The sequence below is a fragment of the Thunnus thynnus genome, chromosome 1, assembly GCF_963924715.1.
Source record: "Thunnus thynnus chromosome 1, fThuThy2.1, whole genome shotgun sequence".
Classification (NCBI taxonomy): Eukaryota; Metazoa; Chordata; class Actinopteri; order Scombriformes; family Scombridae; genus Thunnus; species Thunnus thynnus.
In genome coordinates this window covers 28,754,606-28,777,228 of record NC_089517.1, presented here as the reverse complement: position 1 = coordinate 28,777,228, position 22,623 = coordinate 28,754,606, and the positions used below count along the sequence as shown (strand labels likewise).

General features: G+C 40.8%; 1 protein-coding gene and 1 long non-coding RNA gene across 2 annotated transcripts in view; one reads left to right on the top strand and one right to left on the bottom strand.

Annotated features, from left to right (window-relative positions):
• The window catches only part of LOC137186056 (uncharacterized), a 99,568-nt gene extending 84,935 nt beyond the window's left edge, over nt 1–14,633 (top strand). Inside the window, exon 2 of the long non-coding RNA XR_010928963.1 lies at nt 14,429–14,633. This is a non-coding gene — a long non-coding RNA (uncharacterized lncRNA). The remainder of the gene's footprint in view (nt 1–14,428) is intronic.
• Nucleotides 1–22,623, bottom strand: part of celf6 (CUGBP Elav-like family member 6) — a 152,007-nt gene that overhangs the window by 112,297 nt on the left and 17,087 nt on the right. The gene's annotated exons all lie outside the window — the stretch shown is intronic.

The following is a 22,623-nucleotide window of genomic DNA, read 5'->3' as shown; positions in this document are numbered from 1 at the left end:
GAAGATCACAGATTAGTTTCCAGTATGTCACATTTCTGAATTTAACATGTTTTTTTTATTTCATATCCTCCTCATAAATATAACTTCCCATGCTGACTGATAAGAAGATCAGTTCATGTTAAAGAAACTCAGATTGACAAATTAATCCCATGTGAGTTATTCATCTCAAATACCAACAGTTTTGGTCTCTGACAATTTCATTCATTAAGCCAGACAAGTCATACAGTAATTGAGCTGAATAAGTTGGCCTAATGTCTTAGTCCTCCAAACAAACAATGCTGTCATAATTTGTTTTTAATCGGATTGCATTGTTTTGGCTGATAAAATATGCTAACTTGCATTATTATGAGTAATGAGAGGAGCAGAACTTACAGAGCAGTGTTCGTCTCCCCAAACAGTGAAGAGACTGATCATGTGTTTACAGTAGATGCAAATCAGACTGTCTTACTGTTTATTGATTTAGAGGACACTGTTTGAAGTGGATGTTGCTGTCTTTCAGTGTAATTTTTTTTTAGCTTTCCCCTGCATCAGACTAGTTCTGTACTGTGATCCCAGTGCTTTAATTAAAATACGCTCCTTGGCTCAATATTCGGATTAGTTGAGGTTTAAGCGCAGACTGTGAAATTTAATTTGATGATATTTTCAGCTATAACAAATGAACAGGTAAACAACTACAGACCTTTCATATAATCCTCTCTCTTTCCAAGTGGTATTTGGGATGTTAAAAATACATTTAAAAAAGTACTCATTGTATATGTGCAATGTTGTGTATTATCGTGTGTTTAGTATAGGCTACATCAGCACTCTGACACCATATTGTGTTTGTTCACTGAGTTTCTGTATGTACTGTGGACACCTGCCTGGTGTTACCTGGAGATCTAAATTATTCTAATATCTAATCAACCACAACCCAATAACTACATCATCTAGTATAAAAAGCTCAGATCAAACATATGCACGTAATGCCTTCTCTAATTCCATCGAGAAGAGTATTATTACCAACATTATCCACTGATATCTAAGTGCATTAATAATAACAGGCTTAGCTTAATTTTTAACACCCAAAATATAGTTGGAATATGGTAACAGCAGCTGTGAAGCTGGGTCAAGTAAACATTTTATCCAATTTTCCGTCAGAGTTGCAGTTTGTGTAATTTCTATTTACATGGTAATAGTCTGTCAATTCATGTTTGCAGAGGTATTTGGGAAGAGGATATGAAGGTGGATGAAAGCAGCTTATCCTGAATAAAACCTAAATCAGGACATGAGCTTTACTTAACTATTACAATATATATGTATGGAAAAAAACTACATTACATGTAAATGTAAACTATGAGAATTAGGGCTGGGTATCGTTTAAAAAATTACAATACCAGTACCAATACCAGTACCCTTAAAGTGATACTGATACTTCTGAGTACTTCATTCAATACTTTTTTTTTCTACTTCATTCAGTACACATCATGTGAATGGAAGCATTCACTTTTATACAAATACATTTTGGAAGTGTTTGAGAGATTATTAAAATATTTATTTTTGAGGCATCTCGACACGCTGAACTGCCAACTCTGTCAAATACACCGTGCTCAACTTCACCACCACAGACTGTATGGGTTGTAACTGCTGCAGTAGTGGGCCAAGCATACGTCACATTAAATCCAGGAACGCTTACAGTGATTTGCTGCAAGCAGAACCATACAAATAGTCATTTTTATCTAGATCTGGGTATAAAAAGGTATCGTTTGAAGGGAGAAGTTTTGATACTACTTACTAGTACTCGGTTATTTCAGTTTATACCTTAAAAGTATTGAGCACTGATACCCAGCCCTAATGAGAATCAAGCTCCTGTTCCACTTTTCCAAATCAGTCCTTGCTGCATTGGAAACAACTCCACAGTTGACTAAATGAATGCAAATCAACAAGTGTCTGAGCTGTCAAACCTGCCTTAAAACACCAGGAACCTGCTCAAACACTGACACGCATGACTGAAACGGTTTGCACTCCGCTCTAATTTTCCTATTTAACTCTGTGGGTAAAATGAGAGAACAGGATCAACTGCCAAGTGTTGTTCCTACCTAATTTAGAAATGGCACTATATGTACAAAAGTAGATTCACAGACGTGTGAAAAAAAAGCCTCTAAAAAAAAAAAAAAAAAAAAAATCTGCATGATCATGATTATTTTAAAACAGTTTAAGGATGTGGATGCATCTAAATCATTTTGGCACTTGTAAAAAAATATGCTGCACATTGAGGGGGTGGTATTGTACAGTTGTTCCAATTCAGGGCTAATCCAACAAGTGCTCACAAGCATCAAAAACTGCACATAAATGCAAACTGTATATTCCTGCTCATACCACAAGCTCTGAAAGTAATATATTGCATGTATGGGGATTATAATCATCTCACCATAAATAGTCTGTCAATCACTGATTTGATTTCCCTTAAGAAGTACATCATTTGAAAAATGTAACATCTTCAGTACTTAACAAACACCAATTAAATTCCGGCCTGGACTATGTAAACGTTAGGAAACCCAGGCACTCCAAAAAAATAAGTAGAAACTGTAGGGAGGGAATTCTAATTCTGTTGTACTCTGACGCACTTGTTTTGCAAGAGTCCATAAAATGTATTTAAAGACACCTTTTATTATTTTTGACTGTACGTGTCTACCCTCTTATCACTCACTATTATAATATGTACTGAGAATTATACCTAAGGACAGAGCTCAAGCATTATATACATTTCCACTCAATTAAATGGAAATTAAACTAATTCAAATCAACTAATTAATCAGCTGCACAAGGAAATTAGATGATAATAAGACCTTTCCTATGCTTTGATAGTTGAAGCCAAAGTGGATCTAAATAACCCTAAGGTACAGCAGAGATAGGACCCACATCGCTAAGAAGACAGATAAAGGTTTTACCTCCATTACAGCGGCTAAGACAAGTCTCGGGCCACTGAAGCTCTGGATTCCAAGCACGCCTCTGATTTGTCAGCTCTAGGAGAATGCTGTAATAGTGGACGTAATGGCACAAGGAGGGTTGTTGTTGGAGTGTGTGTGTGTGTGTGTGTGTGTGTGTGTGGGATGAGGTGTGCTGTGTGGAGACAGAAGGAGTGAATGACGGTAGAAAAATGTCTGCAGATGGATGTTGAAACACCCATACATCCTTGTTAGACCCCCTGTCTCCCAGCGGCCAGAACAGTCCCCTCATCTCCCAAACATACACACACACACACACACACACACACACACACACACACACACACACACAAACATACAAATACAAACACACACAACACTCAGATAACACACAGATATGTACTGGATTGTTTTCAAAATTCCTGCCCCTGCAATGAAAAATTAATTCTCACACGACACGACACACACACACACACACACACACACACACACACATATATATATAAATAGGGCTAAATATCAAATTAAGTCAATTTTATTTGCATAGCTCAATATCACAAATCACAAATTTGCCTCAGGGGGCTTTACAATCTGTGCAGCAATACAACATCCTCTGTCCTTAGACCCTCAATTCAAATGATTAAAAACTAAATGCAAAACCTAAAATAACCCTTTAACAAAGAAAAAAATGGACGAAACCCCAGGAAGAACAATAGAGGAATGATCCCTCTTCCAGGACAGACACTTACTAATACTTTTTGAGACCCAACTGAACTGTGTTTTCAGCACTGAAAACATGTTAAATAGAAAAGGGTTTTGTAGAAAAAAAACAAAACCGTCTTTTCCTCAACGTGAGGTATCAAAAAATATTGTTTTGATATTGGTACTGAAAATTAAGTTTCATATTGGCATTATTATCTACACATGCAGTAAAAATTGTATGCAAATGCACTGATGCATTAGATACACTCACTTGCAAAGACAGGCACAGGACAGATATTGAGTATTAAAATCCCTCCGACTGTCTTTCTCAGATTACATTAACACCATTACAACTGTATGTAAATTATTATTATACATTATTTATAAAAATTAATATATATAAAGTATATATATATATATAAAGATTTTTTTTAGCTTCACATGTCATCTCAAGGATACCAATTAGTACATTCTGAAACAAAGGAGGAAAAAAGTGGCTTTGACACCAACTGCCACCCTCTCTTTAGCCCAAGAGGCACCACCCACCCGTCACCCAGAGTTTCCACTGGCAAATCCCCCCCAAGCATCCCCAGCAGCCTACCAAGTCATGTCCTTTCCCATGTTGTCACCTCCTCCTCCGTTCTCCCCCAACACAAGTCACCCTAAAGAGAGCTGGCAGAAATACAGTGAGGCAAACAAAGATACAAATGACCGTTCCAGACAGGCCGCACTTACGTCTGCATTCATTACCTCTTATTTTTGCCACACACAAAAGCTTCTCATGAAGCCGCCGTCGTGCGTTCGTGACGGACTTCACAGTGCCGTCACACTGGCCTCCGGGGCTCGCGGCTTCCACGAGACAGTCAGAGGTCAGTAATGAATATACATGTGTGGTCTGCACCAGGGATAATACTGGGAGAAATAGAGCAAGGGAGGAAGATGAATATTGAGTTAACGTGCTGAGCAGCGTAGGGCTACATTCCCAGTTCCCCAGTCACAATGTCCTCTGCTGTTAGTCTCAGTCTGGCTTGTGAATATAAATATTTACATGGCTGTCACGATAAGGATTTATAGGACATTTTCTGCGCTTCCCATAAGAAATATATAAAGTATGCTTTGTTCCCTCTTTTCTTTTGCAAGTTTCCCTTTGCACAATGGCTATGAAACTCTTGTTTGCTCTTGGATGTCTATGCAACCCTGTTTTCTCTGTATTGTATACTGAGTGCACGGGATGTGAATATTGTCTCATTATATTGACAGTTCTCATCCTTGCCAGTTTCAATAACCAACATTCAGCAAAAGAAGTGCTGTAATATAAACAGTTTGGATATTTCCAACTGGTGGGCTGGTGAAGTGAGGGAGAGGCAATAAAACACAGACGATATACTCAAATTTCTTTGTAACACTGGATGCAATACGAATACTGCAGGCTAACCTGTCTGATGTGTATTTGTGTGTCTGTGTGTGTGTCCAGGCAATGTTTGTGACCATTACCAGAATATTCCCAGTTGATGCAGTGCAAACACTTTTTTTCTCTCTCTCTCTCTCTTATTCCTCTTGATTCCATCCTAATCTGCCAATGCCAAATCTATTTTGTCATGTTACTCCTCTGATAGGCTGGCATGTAATTAACTCCTTGGCATGAGCTGTGGGTTGTCATTTGCATGGTAATAAATCTCTGCTCCTTACTGTAGGTGGGGGAAGCATACAGGACTGTGTGCTTAGCTTCAGCAAACATCCTCAACTCCCCCGATTCCAACCTGTTTGGTCCAAGAGGAGTAATCGTCATTTCCAGGTGCTAGGCCATATTGATTAAACATTGCATTTAGCTTTTATGAATGCATTTAATGGAGAGCTGTGCCAAATGAAGCTTTTGGACAAGTGACTGCTATTAATCCGATGGTACATTTGGAGCCTTGTATTTATTTGTTCCTACAAGCCTTCTGCCATCGATTACGGAGTCCTTTCCTTTTGTCCACTTTATCAATTGTGAGGCTCATCTTTCCAGGAGATCCCTGGCATTCACCCAACTATTGCTTATATACAGTGTGTCAGCCAAAGCCACAAAGAGGAGGCCAAGCCAGTGTGTGTGTGTATGTGTGTGTGCGTACGTCTGCTGGTTTGCATGTAATGTGTAAGTATGTGTATATATTCGTGCACACACACAAATAATAGAACGAAGTGATGAGGCGTTTGGGGCACAGATGGGGGGGTTGGGGTTGCGTGAGGAGGTGTGAGGTGATTATATGTGTGTGTTTTGAGAGATGGATGAACAGAGTAAAGATTGCACTCATCTGTCGTGGTACAGTGCTCCCATCAGGCCTAATGAGTGTGCCGTGGTGACCTCAGTCTCGTAGGTTCACAGGCCTGATTAAACATCGTCTCCGAGTCGGCTCAGGGGATGCCGGGCAGACCAGCACCGGCTCCCGGCTCTCCTCTTTCCTCCCCCCTCACTGTCTTTTCTCCCCTCCATCGTCCTAATGGCTCCTTCTGATCTAACCCCATTTATCTCTATCACCCCACACACATACACATACACACACCCTCACGTCTTGCTACCCCCTGCTTCACTCTACCAGTGATACTCCCATTGTTTGACTGTCATCTGTCTTTATTAATATTAGTTCCCTTGGCTTGGAGTGTATGTGTTTGTAGCTTGCATGTCCGACAGCTATAAGATTTCCTTTGACTGTCATCAGTCCTTTTGACTGCTGATTTGCAATTAGTGTGTAAATGTGTGTGTGTGCTGTGCGTGAGCTTCCTACACCCGACTCTCACATTTTCTTCGACTACCATCCTTCTATGTTTATTCAGAGCTAGTAAGCCATAATGAGGCTGAGGTTGAGGGATGATGATTAACTGCAACAGGATCCAGGAACTGGCGTAACTCATGATAAGACAGCTTTCTGTGGAGACTTTGATTTATTTGGCTGTAAGGTGCAGAATATCGGCCGTTCCTCTGACGGGAGGCCATGTGGGGTCACGAGTCGGAGACATGCAGTTAAGATGCAGCCAGCCAGTGCGTTTTAATCTTTCTCTCTTCACTTTGATCTCAGTAACTTCAGTCGAAGCTTGCTCAAATCATCACTAAGACATTTTAAAGGGTTGCAATTAGGTCCAAATAGCCCGCCATTTATCAAGCTCCTTTCATGTCCACCATTTTATTTTATGAAAGCAATCGATTGTCTCTGTGGCATGGAGGCACAGCCCAACCTCTGCTTGTGCTCCTAGGTGAAAGTGATGAGTGCAGTCAGGCTATTGCTCCGACAGTGAGTGAGAGAGATAGCGAGTGAGTTGGCTGGCTGGAACACCATGACCAACACTTCTTTCACTTTGCACCAGAGTAATCAGACAGCGTGGTCTGGTAAAAAAAAATATAGCAGCTAGTCAAAATGCCAGGGGCGCTGGGCATCTGTGTTTGCTGGGTGGGGCTCGGCAGTTTGAAGGGAGACTGAAGAAGAGAGGGAGAAAAACAGACAGAGGTCAGGAGAAGGAGAAGAGAGAGATAGAGAAAAATATGGGAGTCAGGGAGTAAACAAAGCTAGCAAGTGCTACAGTTGATGTGTTGTTTATTTACAGTTATGTGTTATTTACATCACTGTTCCAGAGGAGCGCTCAGCTCCTTTGCAGACATACGGTGGGGAAAGACAGACTTAGACAAAGAGAGAGGGAGGCTGTACACACACCGGTGACTGGGACTTGTTCATCATAGCAAAAGCTTATTCAGAAAATGATGTACTAAATGAGCACCTTTCATCAATATTTAAATCCCCAAACTATGAAATGAAATGTATTTAATACATAAAATATGCATGCATTCTTTAAATATTTGCTTGAAGGCGATGTATTTTTTTTTCACGGCAAGTATTACAAAAGTCTTTATATGCATATTTATTAGCAGCCTATATTAATGGATTAATGAGAGGAAGACATACGGTACATGCAAGCACAAATGTGCACACACATACGCAAACAGGCAAATTATTTTATATCCACATAGTGTGCATTTCCATGCATGCACACACACACACTGAGACACACAGGAGCAGAGCAGAGCTCCAGCAGTGCGGGGCAGGAGAGGAGGCTGCAGGGCCCTGACCACATAATCATCTCCTAGAGAGTGATCATCAAGGCCTCCAACATCACTGCACAAATACAGCCCTGGACCCCCTGGCATGAGGGGAGGGAGGAGGGGTGAAGACAAAGAGTGTTTACAGGAAAAAGGGAGGGAGAGAGAAAATAAAAATAGAGGCGAAAGGAGGGGGAGAAAAAGGAAATTAAAAAGTGGGAAGCAGAAAGAGAGGGAAGATGGGCTCTGTGTTTACGGGGGGAAAGGAGAGAGGGACAGAACATTAAGGTGATAGAAGAGAGAACATTCAGCACAGGAATATAAGAAGAAAGAGTGAAAGACAGAAAGGAAGAAGGAAAATTGATAGGTGTTATGTGGACAGGGAAGGGGAAAAGAGAAAGAAAATTAGGAGGAGAGAGAGATATATGAGCCTATTTTGATGGGTTCAGGAGAAAATTGGGAAGGGATAAAGGCAGGGGAAGAAAGTGAGAGGGCAAGATGGGGGTCTGTGTTTACAGGAGAGGAGAAAGGAAAAAGAAAACAGTGAGAAAGAGACATTAAGAAAGAGAGGGGAGGGAAAGAATTAGAGGTGAAAATAGGGATTTGTTGACAGGACAGGGCCTAGGAGGAGAGAAAGAGAAACAGGATGAGAGAGAGAGCAAAAGGGAACCAGAAAGAGGTGGGAAAGAATCATAAAGAGAGAGACAGAAATAAAGGAGAGAGTGTATCTGTTTGTTACGCATGAATGTACAGCAGCGTTGCCCTGGAAACGCCAGCCGCTTGGATTATGAGCTGATTAGTTGCCCTCCTCCTTGAAGCCCCTCCAACTGGGCTGCCTCCACTCAACAGGGTGTGTGCGTGCTACCTGGGACATGGTCTGATGAACAATAGCACACACACATACACGCGTACACACACACACAGTCCTCATTCAGACACATACATACAATAAACTCAGTCTTTACTCTTGGTTGCCCATTGTACTCACTGTAGCCAATACCTTTCTGCGTCAACATCTCAATCTTTCACTCTCTGCTGGACTCTTCCTCTCTGCCTCTCTGCCTCTCTGTCTCTCTGCGTGTGACGTGGCAGGGTGCTAATCTTGGCCCTTATCTTTGCCTGCAGCTCTGCTCACATTCCCTTCTCCACAAGCACCTTATCTGCCATCACTGTCAATCAGAGCAGATCAGGCTACCTACAGCTGAGTCCGCTCGACCCCCCCCACCCTCCTCCCCTCGCCTCCGACGACCAGCCTCCCTATATGTCAATTACCAACACTGCTGCGCCCCATGCAGCCCCCCAGCCACTACACATGCAAACGTTTGTGCCATTATTAGATCCATCAACTGTTATCTTTTGTGTAAGTTCCCCCTGATTCAATTATTCCTCTGGCGTCTGTCTTGCACTTGAATGTTATAGCCTTTGCCAGAGCCATGATTAGCACATTTGACCACTAAACTCTGTGTCTTTACCAGCTATAATTAGCGGATCAGTTTGTGTACCTGCTCATTGCAAAAACAAGGGTGAAATTTAATTTTGAATATAATTTTCCTCAAGGGAATGGAGCTAAAATCACAGCAATAGTTCAGACGTATTTAGCACTGTAGCCACAAGTACTGTAGGTCTCTTGCAATCACTGCATATAGTACATATTTTGTATCATCATTGGGGAAAATAGTTTCTTTAATTTTCTCATAATTAAACAAAGTAATGTAATCACATCAGTATTTTATCCTGCTTATACAGCAGGGGCAAGCTTGTATACAAAAATGGGTGTCATCACTGGGCTAATATCATATAATGTGAACACTGAAAAAAAAAGGGTTTTCTTAAGGTTAGAATATCATGGTTTGGGTTAAAATAAGTACTTGGTTAAGCTTAGGGCACCTTCATCATCATGGTTACAATAATAACAACTTGGTTATAATTAGGGAATAACCACGGTCATAATTTAAAGAAAAAAAAAAAACAACGATAGCTGCTGGTAGGAAACATGAAATGAACTGCCGTCACTCATGTTAAAGTCTGATATTTTTTTGCTCTATAATAATGTCACATTGCTTCCTCCTTTGATTCCAGCATGCAAGAGTTGTAATTGCAACAGTCACTATGGGTCTGTGTCACTTGAACATTTACTCATGTTGTTTTTGGGCATTTTCTGAAACGACTAATCTTCTTCTTTTTCTCAAGAGTACAGTCTGGTGTAGTCATATGCATTATACTCACACCTCATTTCCTATCAAACAGACATGCAAATGAACACACACACTCCAGCCCATCAGCACTCTCCTCCAAACAGGCAGGGCCAGCGACCTCCCACCTGTGATCACGCTGGGAAACCCACCCATCTAAATACTGTGCAACCAGCCCACAGTCACACACCCACCCACTAATCAGGAGCACTAATCCAGACTGCCGGCATTTTTGGTTCACAAGCCTCGCCATGAGGGCAACCGCACTACAGGTACAACAAAAGGGGGGAAAAAATGAAATAGCACAAATCCCTTTTGGGCAGGTTTAATATTTTCAGGCGAGGGCACTTTTATGTAGGGGCAGGTGTGCTCTGGCTCCCTAATGCTGAAGTAATTGTAGATAATGGAGTTTTAAGGACAGCTGCTGATGCGGGTTTAAGTAGGATTTGGGTAGAGATTTATGGTGGAGGGAAAATGGGCGGACGGGTGGAAAAGTTGGAGAGGTGTAGGTGTGAGGGAGTGAAAGAGGAGGTGGAAAAGGAAATGTAGAGGTTAGGTGAGAGAGGGGTCTGCCTCAGCTTATCCCAGCAAAGGTGAGAAGCAGGAGGAAAGGGAGGGAGGGGAGAAAGAAAAAAGGATATGTCTCTATCTTATTGCAGAAAAAGCTCTGGGATTGAGAGGGTAAAAAAAACTCATCCATAGTTTAGTCTGGGCCAGTGCTTCTCGAGAAAAGGGGGTTATAGAGGGCACAAGCTGGATGACTAATTGGGGAGGATACGAAATGAGGCTTGACTCAATCTACACCCTTGAATCAACTCTGCCCTACAGTATGCATCAAATGGGCTCCCTAAGTGGTGCTTTTCCATTGATTATACCCTTTCAATGTTACGCTCCAACTCCTTGTTGGAGAAATTTGACAGAAAAAAAAGAGGGAGGAATCTAAAGGGGGCAGTTGAAATACCAGTCAATACTTAGCAGGGGCAAACCAGAAAAGTAGGAAAGCAGAGAGTGAGTAATATCATATAAACAGATAGCCATGAAAGCTATTTGAGAGAGAGAGAGAGAGAGAGGACAAGGTGTGTAAACGCCGTAAACGCAGCAGAGCGTGGCACTTCGGCTGGCATGGCACTCACACTTTATGAGGTGTGGAGGGGCCGTCTCCCTCGCCTCTCTGCCTGTTTTAATGATACAGTTTAAATGGAAAAGCTGGAGCTTCAGTCGGCACCAAGGACTCCACTCCCTTCGTCCACACACACAAACCTAAACGGGCATGCATAAATATCCACACACATGCGCGCACACAAACTTACCCCTGCACACACATCAGCATAATCTCAGGAAATTGGAACTGATTTGTACAAAACAGGAAATGTAATTTGTCATCTAATATGTTTGAAAAGCAGCAGTTTGGCGGCCTCGGGGAAGTTTTTACTTAAAAAATAAGCAAAACCATGACAACTTTACAGTTGAATACAACTATTTGAAGAAAATACAAAGTTATAGTCATCTAATGAACAACGGGGCTTTCATAGTTTTCATAGGAAATTGTATGAAAAATTGTCTTAGGACACGTAGGAGCTACAGTAGAGTTAACAGCCATGAGAATATATTGCTGACATTCCAACACACAAACATACCTCAGTACACAAGCATGCACACACACACAGTCACACACACTTTGTACACTGCACACAGGCTCTATAGATGATCATAGGCCCGAGGTAGAGCCTTGGATGAGGCTGGAGAGCGACAGCGATAAAGCCAGGAGGTGAAACTGGCTGTCAGAGCTGTGAAGTCTCCTCAGATCTGCCCCGTGTGCCTGGCCACTGTACAGACAGAAGAGAAGGTTTTACCCACACCCCTCACCTATCACTGTAACCTCTCAGAGGAGAACATACCGCAGTAATGCAATATTGATCTGACAATGTAGTGTGTGTGTGTCTCTGCACAGGTGTGCGTGTGTGTATTTGGGTGAGATGTGTGCTCTCCAGCCTAGTGTACAAGGGACTGAGCTGTGCGAACTTTGTATGTGTGTTGCATTGTTTGTGTGACTGTGGTGTGTTTGTGTGTGTGTGTGATAGAGAGGTGGCTATGAGAGCAATGCATTAATAAGCAAGAGGTGAGGTGTTAGCCTTGGTGCTATTTCTGACATCTCACTGTCAGAGCCTTCCTCTGCAGTGGCGAGCTTGACTGAACGGAAACTAGCGGGGGCCTGTGCACCCTCATTTCACCTTCCGCTCCTCTGTATCACCATCTTTTTCTCCTTCATTTTCCTTCTTTCTCACTACCTTTCTGTTGATGATGAGAAAATGTTATATGTGTGGCCATTATTCCTGCACTTTTACCTTTTAACATTTTTAATTTTACATTGTTTTATTTAATTGATATAACCATGTATTCTTCCTTTATTGCTACCTCCTATAGCTTTTTTTGGTGATTTTAGTTGTGTCTGCTCTTATCGTATGTCTGTACATTAGCACCATTGTAAATGAGGGTTCTCCCTCAATCTTTTTTTCTGAGGATTTCAATAAATAAATGATGATGATAATGATTTATATTTAAAATTAAATGTAAAACTTAGTTTACCAAGTAAAGAGATGTGAGTAGGACATATGGACATTTATTTACTAGGGTTAAATCTTAGTCTTAGTTTCTGATCCACATAGTATTTTTTCACTTTTTTTCTAAGGCTTCACATTACAAATACTGTGTATCTTTAAGTGTAAATGTAATTTATAGAATTAGTAATAACTTCTGGAATAATTGAAAACCTTTCTTTGTTTTCTGTTCATCATGTTTGCAAATCTTTTCATTTATACTGATAAAGTTATTGTATTGGTCACAAAATGAATGAAACCACTGACAAATACTTACAGTAATTTGCTATTTAATTGCAATTTCTTGTTTAATTAATTCATTGAGTCCTATAAATATGTGTGTTTATGTATAACTTGATTGTTTACAATTTTCCCAAAGCAGTTGCTGACCACAAAATATGTCACTGCACATCATCATAACAATAAAAGTAAATCAGGCATTTTTCTTTATATTTTTGTCTCTCTTATTTTGTCCATAGTGAACTCAAGCGTGAAATAGTAAAACAAATGGAGGCTGATACAGTATTTGCTCCTATCAAGTAAATAGTCCATTACTGTAATTCACATTGTTCCCATATGGAGTGGGTGGGGGTGGCGGGGGGACTAGAGTAAGAATTCACTGTATGTTCATAATGCTGCTTCATTATTTTTTTTCTTTATACACAAATAACTTTCTCATACAGACACATACAAATCGGTGTCTGTGTATCAGAGTTTGCAGTACTACACAGACAATGATCATTCATAAATGATCATTGTCAAAAAATATTGACACCCTCTATTGGCCCTTATGCTGCATTTTTTATTGTGTCTCACAGGCTAATAGTTTTGTAGACACTCTGGTTGTATTGCTTTACTGCACAAAGAGGTACAAACTGCAGCTATTGAAACAGCAAAACCACTGACATAAGATAGAAATACAGAGACCCGAGTCCTAAACATAGTGTGTCAGTACTCCCTTAATCCCAAACCAAAGAACAAAAAAAACCTAAACTGCCGTCTACAAGAAGCCAAAATAACTCTGCACAAATGCCCTCACTTCAAAGGTCTAAAATTCAAACTGGCTTGTACAGGAAAACAATTACAAGAGCACTCACATGCACATCACATACACATGCAATACACACGTGCACACACACACACACACACACACAGATAGTATAGTATGTAGACTGACTCATAGGAGCCCAGAAACAGCCGTTATTCCCAGTGCAATAAAACAGGCCGACTAACTAATGGAACCACCCACACACTAAACATACTTTTTATCACACACCACCTTCACAAACAAACACACACATTCTTTTTTGTCCCAGCCCACTCATTGCTCGTTAGCTGCTACATCGAGTGATTGTTTTTGCGTTGACACCGTCTGGCTGGGGCTCACTGTATCTGCTGAGAATGCACCAGCAAAAAATACTTAACACTTAACAAACTCTTCTGATTACAGTTTGACTTTTTCGCTGTCTCCTTCTCTCCCTCCTGTCTTTAATCAGCATGTAAACAAGCGCAAGGTCATTTTCTTTCTTAAACTAAATGGGGGAGATAAGAGGAGCGTGGCGTAGTTAATCCTTTGGACACGCTGATGGAGGAGTTTGTCCTGGTGATGCTCAAGTGTTAATTATGCAAGAATGCATCTCCTCTCATGCTCACTCTCATCATGACTCATCAGTTCTCTTTTGCTCCCTTTTCCTTGTTCCTTTGGCTCTCTCTTTCTCCACCCCCAACCCCCCTCTCTCTGTCCCCTCCAAAAAATGTCAGACATCCAATCAAATATTTTTCCTAAGTCCTAAGACCTGCCTTCGAGGTCCTCTGTGTGTGTCACTAAGTGTGAAGGTTTCCACGTGTGATTAACTGCAGTGTTTGATAACTCAGGCTGCCAGAGTGATTTGCTGAACTCAGCAACATCATGTTTTCTTTACCTCTTGTTTTGTCTTTGAACAGATACGTGCAGATTGCCTGGATGTCTTCAGTGATGGCCAGAATGAGATGTGAATTGCAATGATAGGCTACTAACTTACCTGTCACGGAGGCAGGGAGAGGAGAGGAGAGGAGAGGAAACAATAGCAGTGGAATACGAAAAAACCCCAAAAACGATAAAGTAAAGAATAACAAAGAAAGTAAAGCCTTTAAAATGTTAAATTTTCAATGCAGCTGTCTGTTAAGTAAAAGACAATAGATTCTTTGTTACTACCAACTCAATGTGGGGTGTCAACACCTGCTTCTACTAAGACATCATGCTGTCTGAAACTAGACTGAGATATCTTTTGAATATCACACAACTTTAAAGTAGATTTACACCTTGATCCATTCCATTCTCAAAATGAATGGAATGGAAGTTAAAGGGAAATTCCAGTATTTTCAACCCTTTCAATATTTTTGTAGCTGGTCCAATATTGAGCAAGATCGCTTCAGCCAGCAGTCGCAAAACAGGCTCCAGTGTAATCCTTGGGGGCAATTGCGCTTGTCAAAGTATGTCCACTAAAAGTGTTTGTTTTTGCCACTGACAGGCTAGATTGTTATTATAAGTGTCTCACAATGAAAGTAAATACAGGAACTAGCCGCTTGTAGCAGCATTATGGATAACTGCATAGAGATCTATATCTGGGGCAGCTTGCTGTCTAGCTGAACCACCCACATATTCCTCCATGCACGCCGGTTTGTTTACATGTATGAGGCTGACTTTCACCGCGGTTAGACAGTAAGGAAACTAAAAAAACATCATCCCGTGGACTATAATGAGGACGATTATGAGTCATTTCACTTTGACTGGCCAACCATATTTATTTGAGCCGGAGTACACAGAGAGGAGATAAAAGCGCTGGTGTTCCTGCAGTCACTGCTCTCCTGATGAGTGAAGAGGAAAACTTTTACTGCGGAGTAGGATCTGTTGCTGCCAGACTCAAAAAATCTAGAAGTGTCCATGGATGAGAGTAATCCCAGCTGTGTAACTACTACAAATGGTTTTACAGCTTTTATCAACATTGTCGTCCTGGAGACTGTTTCACTGCCACAGAATCAACTGGATGAAAAGAGCAAAGCAGGATGGACCAAATGTTCAGCTCCACATGGTAAGAAAAATGTGATTTCAACACATAACTGTGTGAGGAATTACAGAATGTTTATCCTTGCATTTTGGAAACTTACTTACTTCTCTAGCATGAACAGATGTTGAGCTATCCGCAGCCGCAGATGTAAACAAACCGACGTGCAAACTGGCTAGATGTAGTTCACTATGCAGTTATCCATAATGCTGCTACAAGTGGCTAGTTTCTGTGTTTACTTTCATTGTGAGACACTTAATCATAATAATCTTAGCCTGTCAGTGGCAAAAACAAGCACTTTTAGTGGACGTACTTTGACGGGCACAATTGCCCCCAAGGATTACATTGCAGCCTGTTTCACGGCTGCCAGCTGAAGCTATCTCACTCAATACTGGCCCATTCCAAAAACTTTTCTCCCCATTAGTCACTCAGACCCAAAATGATGGGAAAATAGGGTACAGGTTGAAAAATACTGGAATTTCCCGTTAATTACCAAAATCCACAACATTTTTGATGATTATGAGATTTTAAAAATTCCAGCCTGAAATATTCATTTTTTGTTTGTTTTTGATTTTTCTTTCCTGTGGTTATTGCCAAACAGCCCGATCTTGATGCGGCAGAGACTTTGATGTTTAATTGGTTTCGGAAATGTCATATTCCAGCGTGCAGCCTAACTAAGAGACAGCGATCCAGTTGGGTAAAAGACTAAAAGCATCATTCTTCATGGTATGACAGCACCCAGGCCTCATTTCCATCCCTCTCCACTATTTGTCAGCCTTCTCCTCTTTCCCAGTGAAGCAGCAATGTTAACAATGCTGTCCCCACATTTACCAGTTCTGCCTCATTACAGCTAAAGAAGTGGATAAATTAGCGCAGGAGAGCATGCACGGCTCCACGAGTCCAACTCCACCTGTCAGCGAGGGGAAAGATAGTGAATGTGTTGACGTGGTGGGAAGGTGTGAAAGAACTGCTCAGCTTACAAGCTTTCAACACATATTAAAACGAAACCCATCCAGTGAAGCTCTCATCTTTCCAAAATCGTTTGAGGTTCATCATTCAATATTTCTAGAATACAGGCAACAATACTCGGCAAAGATGTTCTGATTTTTCTCAATCAAGGATGTCTGTTCATCATCTTAAAAAGTTTGATAATCCGTTCTTCATTTTGTTCTAGCAGTCATTTTGAGTGGGTATACTGATTCAGCTTCCTCCTTTCAGACAATTTTTTAGCACAGAATAAAAACTTGTAATAAATGATAGCGGGTATCCAGCTTCCACTGTCTTTTGCAAGCATAGAATGTTCCTCTTTAAATCCTGGATCCTCATTTTGGAGGAAAATTCATGACTTGCGTCCTTTTCTTTCAGTAACTTGAGAAGCTGGGATTTTTCACCTGAACAACCTGTGCACCAGCCTGTTATACTGTATTGCAGTATATGTTCAAGATCAAGAGGACAAATGGTCATGGTTGTTGCCATCCTCTCTCCACCAAAACTCCTCCTGCCCTGCGGCCTTTAAAAACACTATCTCTCCTGCTCATCTGTCCAGCGCTTCTGGCCTGCCATCTTTATGGGCTGGTTAAAGGCATTCTCACAATCAACTATGTTTGTGCCCTGTCCACATCCAGTAAAAAAAAAAAAAAAACAGGCATTCCACGATGTCCACCCGCCTGCCTGCCAGGATTAACATTTCACACTCTCCAAGGTTGAAAATCCCATCAGATGGAACGAAATTAATTTTTGCACAATATTCAGGGCCACCAGCCACATAATAGGGGACAATGCCGAGTGCATCCCTCGATTGTGATTCCATTCACTCCCTAATCGGCAGTATGGCCGCGCACAGTGCAGCAGCGTAGTAAATGCTTTCATCCCAGGGGGATAAGAAAAACAATGGCCCTTTTTAATTTCTTTTCTAAAGCGGGCAGCAGAAAGAAAATGATATAGACGTAATTGATGATGAGGAGAGCACAGGGAGCCTTAGCAGAGGTCTCACGTCCAGTGCCCAGGCTTTTTTTTGCCTTTTTTTTTTGCTTCATAATGGCAACTGTTCACAGGCACTGGAGGTTGACAAATCTGGCACGGAGGACAAATTGATCGGCAACAGAACGCAATTTGTCCCTTAAAAGAATGGGTAAAGGCCCTGTGTGGCCTGAGTAATTAGTTTAAACTGCAGCATGTCTGTCCAGGAGTGGACCCGCTGGAGAGTGGCTCAGTATGTCCTCTGATAAGACGCCATGACACTGCAACAACTCTCACCTGGAATCCTCCTCACAGTCTTTACCACTAAATATATTCATTACGCATGTTTTAGATGGGGAAGGGGTTAATATGTCTTAGTGAAGTAATAGTGCATTTGTTTTTGTGTGTGTCTGCATGTGTGAGCTCACAAATTTTACCACCTTAAAAGTTCCCCTGAGATGTCACTGAAGACATCACTCCTCAGTGAGCAAGTCTTTTTTTTAAATAAAAAGTAAAATAAAACAAATTGTTTGAGAGCATACACAAATTAAAAATCTTTTATGGTTATTGCTTGCACACTACCGGCTCATCTAAAACGTGTGTGATTTTTGGAGAATAAAAATGACAAGGGGAATAATGCTGGTTGTGTATTTCCAGCGTGCACTGAGACACAGACAAAGACATATGGCCGCATCTGTGGTACGATGCGAGGAGAGGGTGTCAAGAACAGGAATGCGCTGCTCTATGGCAGTGTGCTTAGTGACACATAATACTGGTATTGCACAATCTCCCCCTGACCCATTTTTTGTGTGACATATATTGAATTCAATTTTCTGCACTTTTCATGCACAAAAGAATAAGAAGAGATAAAAAGTGAGATAAAAAAAAAACCCCAAACATTTCTCTTTTCGCTTTGGTAAAAGCTGATGCCTTCGAGCAAACCTTTTCAAATTTGAAGAAAAACATTTCAAAAAGTGTGAGTTGATAACATTTTCTCTCCTATTTTCTTCACTGTTTTGCTTGGCTGCCTTGTCATCAATACAGAGGTCAGGTGCTGCTGGTACTCTTACTCAGAAACCAAGAAAAGTGTATCCTTCCACACAGAAACCTCTACGTAAATGACAAGTCTAAGGTTGCGGTGCCATCCCACACTCAGCACATTCCAAAGAGAAAGTGTGGAAAAAGGGAGTGAAAGTGGTAGAGATATGATTAGGTAGAAGAAGGCATTGGGGAAGGGTAGGAAGAGGAAGAGAGACAAAGAGAAGCTGGATCTTTTTTTTCCCAGAATTTTTTAATTGGCTTTTGGGCTTCAGTAGCACCCAATTAGCATGCTTGTTACATGCGAACACCAAGAGCTAATTGGCCTGAGAGGAGAAATCGACGTGGCCCTGAAAGGAGAGAGCAGGATTCATTTGAAGATTTGCGGCTCCAATAGCGGCATGTTGGGAGGCTATTTGGCAAACAGTTGTAAATAATATTTCAGTGATGCAACAGCAAATATTATTTATATTTTCTTGCCGTCTTTATCGCCAGATGGTAATGCAAAATATGACTGCCATAAAGTTTATAGGCAATCAAAGAAAAGTATTAAGTCATCAGGACTTTTCTGTGATCAACAACTTACCTGAATCTACACAAATTGTCTTTATGTTGAAAGCAAATGTTAATGCTTTTTTCATAAACTACAATTTGGCCCAGGTCTATGTGTTAACATCAGGAATTAATGAGATTTTAGGAGAAATCATTCACAGGCATGACCTAACCTGTCCACATATAGTACTATGCTGCCCTACATTAGGGAATATGCTGAATGTGCACGTAAACACAACAGTACTATGAGCTTACCAAGGGCAAGAGGCTGAATCTCTGATTACATTTACTTTACAAACTGTAGCAGCAGGATCTAATGCACAGGACATCAAGAGCTCATTATGCTCTTTACATGCAATTAATCAAACAATGTAAACAAAGCTCGCTTCAGCCACAACAGATAGAACTCAATTCCCCTGTGGTGACTCAAATGCGGAACACACAGTACAAGATTTAGTAAATAAAGGAAAGTGAATTACAGAAAATTTAAGATTCACAGCCAATCTGGGGATGATGTAAGAGTCGTGGCTTCCTGCTGAGAGAACACACACAAATATCTCTGCCTCTTCTCTGTCTCACTGTTAAGCCTGTAGAATCCTAGAATACTGTGAAATGCAGGCAATGTGTTAATATGAAAATATCTGCAATGTGCAGGAAAAGTGAGGAAAACACATTTTGTAACTATGAAAGTATTACATGAAGGAGGCACCAGTACAAATATAGCAGTATGACCAAAATACAAAGTACACTAAAGAAAAGATCTGTACCAAGTGAACTTTTCAAGAGTAAACATTTCTGAAATTGTAAAATTGTAACCCTAACTTTTTAAGGGCAGAATCAGTAATGCCAACGTTAACTTATTTTTCATCAGAAGCCATGCCCCATTTACAATCAATAAATGGGGCATCACTGATTGTAATTCACATTTTGATGCAGGTAGACACACTGGGAGAGAAGTTAATTATTAATTTTTACCCTCAAATTAAAGGATAGGCTCACAATTTTTCAAGTCTATCTTAAAACAATTGTAAGGTGCCCAAATGACCAATGAAACAGGCTTTGCTTGCTACTGTCATTTGTCCTGTTCATACTGGTTGTTAAAGATCCTGTTTTGATGCATTTTCAATGTAAGTGATGGACAAAATCCACAGTCCTCCTTCCATGCAAAAATGTATTCAAACGTTTAGCTAATACTAATATGAGGCACCCATCCAAGTCAAATCAAGTAGATATCTTACAAAGTTACTGCCTTTTTAGTACAAATGTCCCCTTTTTTATTATCCTTCCACTGCAGCTCAACAAGGAAACACAAAGAGGGAATTTTATACTAAAAATGCTTAATCTTTGAAAGATAACCACTTTATTTGACTAATTTGGACAGCTTCATATTATCTTCAGATACATTTTTGAGTACATTTCTGCACAAAACAAGGACTCCATCACTTACATTGAAGCCCATTAGGAAGGGATTTTACACTACTAACTAGCATACAGTGGTTAAGTTAATAGGCGAAGATTTTTGGGATGAATGAAGTGATGCATTTATTTAGATGTTAACATGTTACTGTTGGATCAAACATGTCTGTTGTTGCAGTTTAGTAGTATACTGTATAAAGTGTTTTCTGGGAGAAGAAGGTTGACCACACCCATCACCTGTGTGAACACTCCAACCTGTTAAGCTAAGAAGGGCAGCCTTTGCTGTATGCAGCCCATATACAGTACATATGTGTCCTGTAGGAATGACACCTAAGACATCCTCTTGCTGTAGAAATGATCATAGTACTTCATCTTTGTCTGTCTTCTCTTTCTCTCAACCAGCCACGCGTCAGCAAACCCTAATGTAGCAGAAAAACAACAAAATGGAGACATAGGACTTTGGCAAAAGGATAAGATTTGTGAAGCTCTTACCACCTCTTCTCTAGTGAGACTATTTTTCTATTGACAGATGTCAGAAGGACAGGTTATACATGGCTGCAGTGCTCTGGCTTTGTCTGTTGCAGACCAAAGCCAACTGGTCACCAAGACAACAATTCATCAAACTCACATGCATTCAGCAAACTTTTCCCATCCTGATTTTTTGGATGGAATATTTTCAAGTAGCAGCTACATCTTTGTGCTCTTTGAAGAAACCCTAAAAATGCTATAGTCAGGATAAATAAAGTGGAATCCTTCATCTCGGTCCTCCAGAGCTTTGTGGAAGGTTTCTACTAGAAAAGTACATATTGGTGTAAATGAGGATGTCATACAAGGACTTTGACTCTATCCTGGTGTTAATGAAACCATTCTTTAATCTTTCTAAGAGTCCATACAGAGGCACCTTGGAAAACAGAGACATCACAGGTGAGCAGTGTTTACAGCACAAGGTGTTCAAGTGCTCTCATATTATACATGGCCATATAAGCCTCATGACAAAACGACTGTCCATCTCTAAATGTAGCCTCATCCACAAATAGGGAAAATGATACATGAACATGATAAATTAGTGTAATAATTAGCAGAGTTTTTCTAAAGCAACATATATTTGAATTTAACCTCACATGGCATGACTGTGTACATGCTGTTGCAAATGTAATTTACTTATGTCAAATTCATTTTTGAGGCAGCGTTGGTATTATTTTGTTAGCCCAATATATTACTTTTCTGCTAAAGTTTACAAAGCATCAGATATTTTAAATGTTGTTTTTTTTTTCACGTGTCCTCTTGTAAAAGACACACATGATATTTTTAAATGCCAGGTGTCTCATTGAAACAAAATTTGCATTTAGGTTGCCTGACAGTCACACAGCCACAACCGTACTGCACAATCATACCGGCAGCGCTGTGTGGCGAAGCCACTGAAATGGCAGCATTATACGACAGAACATCTCAAACCATCAGGCCATGACAATGACAATGAGGCTTGTCCAAAAGTGTCACCTCTCTCTGTCTTTGTCTGTCTCAGTCTCTCTCCAACTCTCCTTGTTTTCTCTTTCTCTCTGTCTCATACATGCATCAACACACACACATACACACACAGAAAGACAGAACAGCTTTATTAGCCCTCTGTATGCAGGCTGTGCTCAGCCCGAGATTGCAGGACTGACCCCTCGCTGTGAGCTGTACAGGGGAAATGTTTACCCAAACCCCACAGAGCCATGCCATTAACCTCTTTCTGGATATAAGACAAACAAGAATTTCCCTTCATGAGGGCAATAAAGACAGGAACACCTATCCAGGACCATCATGACAATCATCTCATTATGAAGCTGCGGGAGGCAGTAACAAGCCAGGGAGCCCTCTCTCCCGGGGACTCTTCGCCGCAGTGTACCGATGTGCCTAATATTCAGTAAAGTACCTATGATAGGCAGTGAAGTGCAAACATCTGATTAACCAAACAGTGAGGAACCATATAAAGCCCAAAACTCCATCACCCACCCCTGACCCTACCACCCTCCCCCTTTCCAAGCCATTCTCTATCCATACTTTCCTCCTCTCCTACTTCCTGTCTCTTCCATCCTATCGCCTTATGTCTCTCCGTACCTCTCTCCCTCCCTGGAGATTTAGATG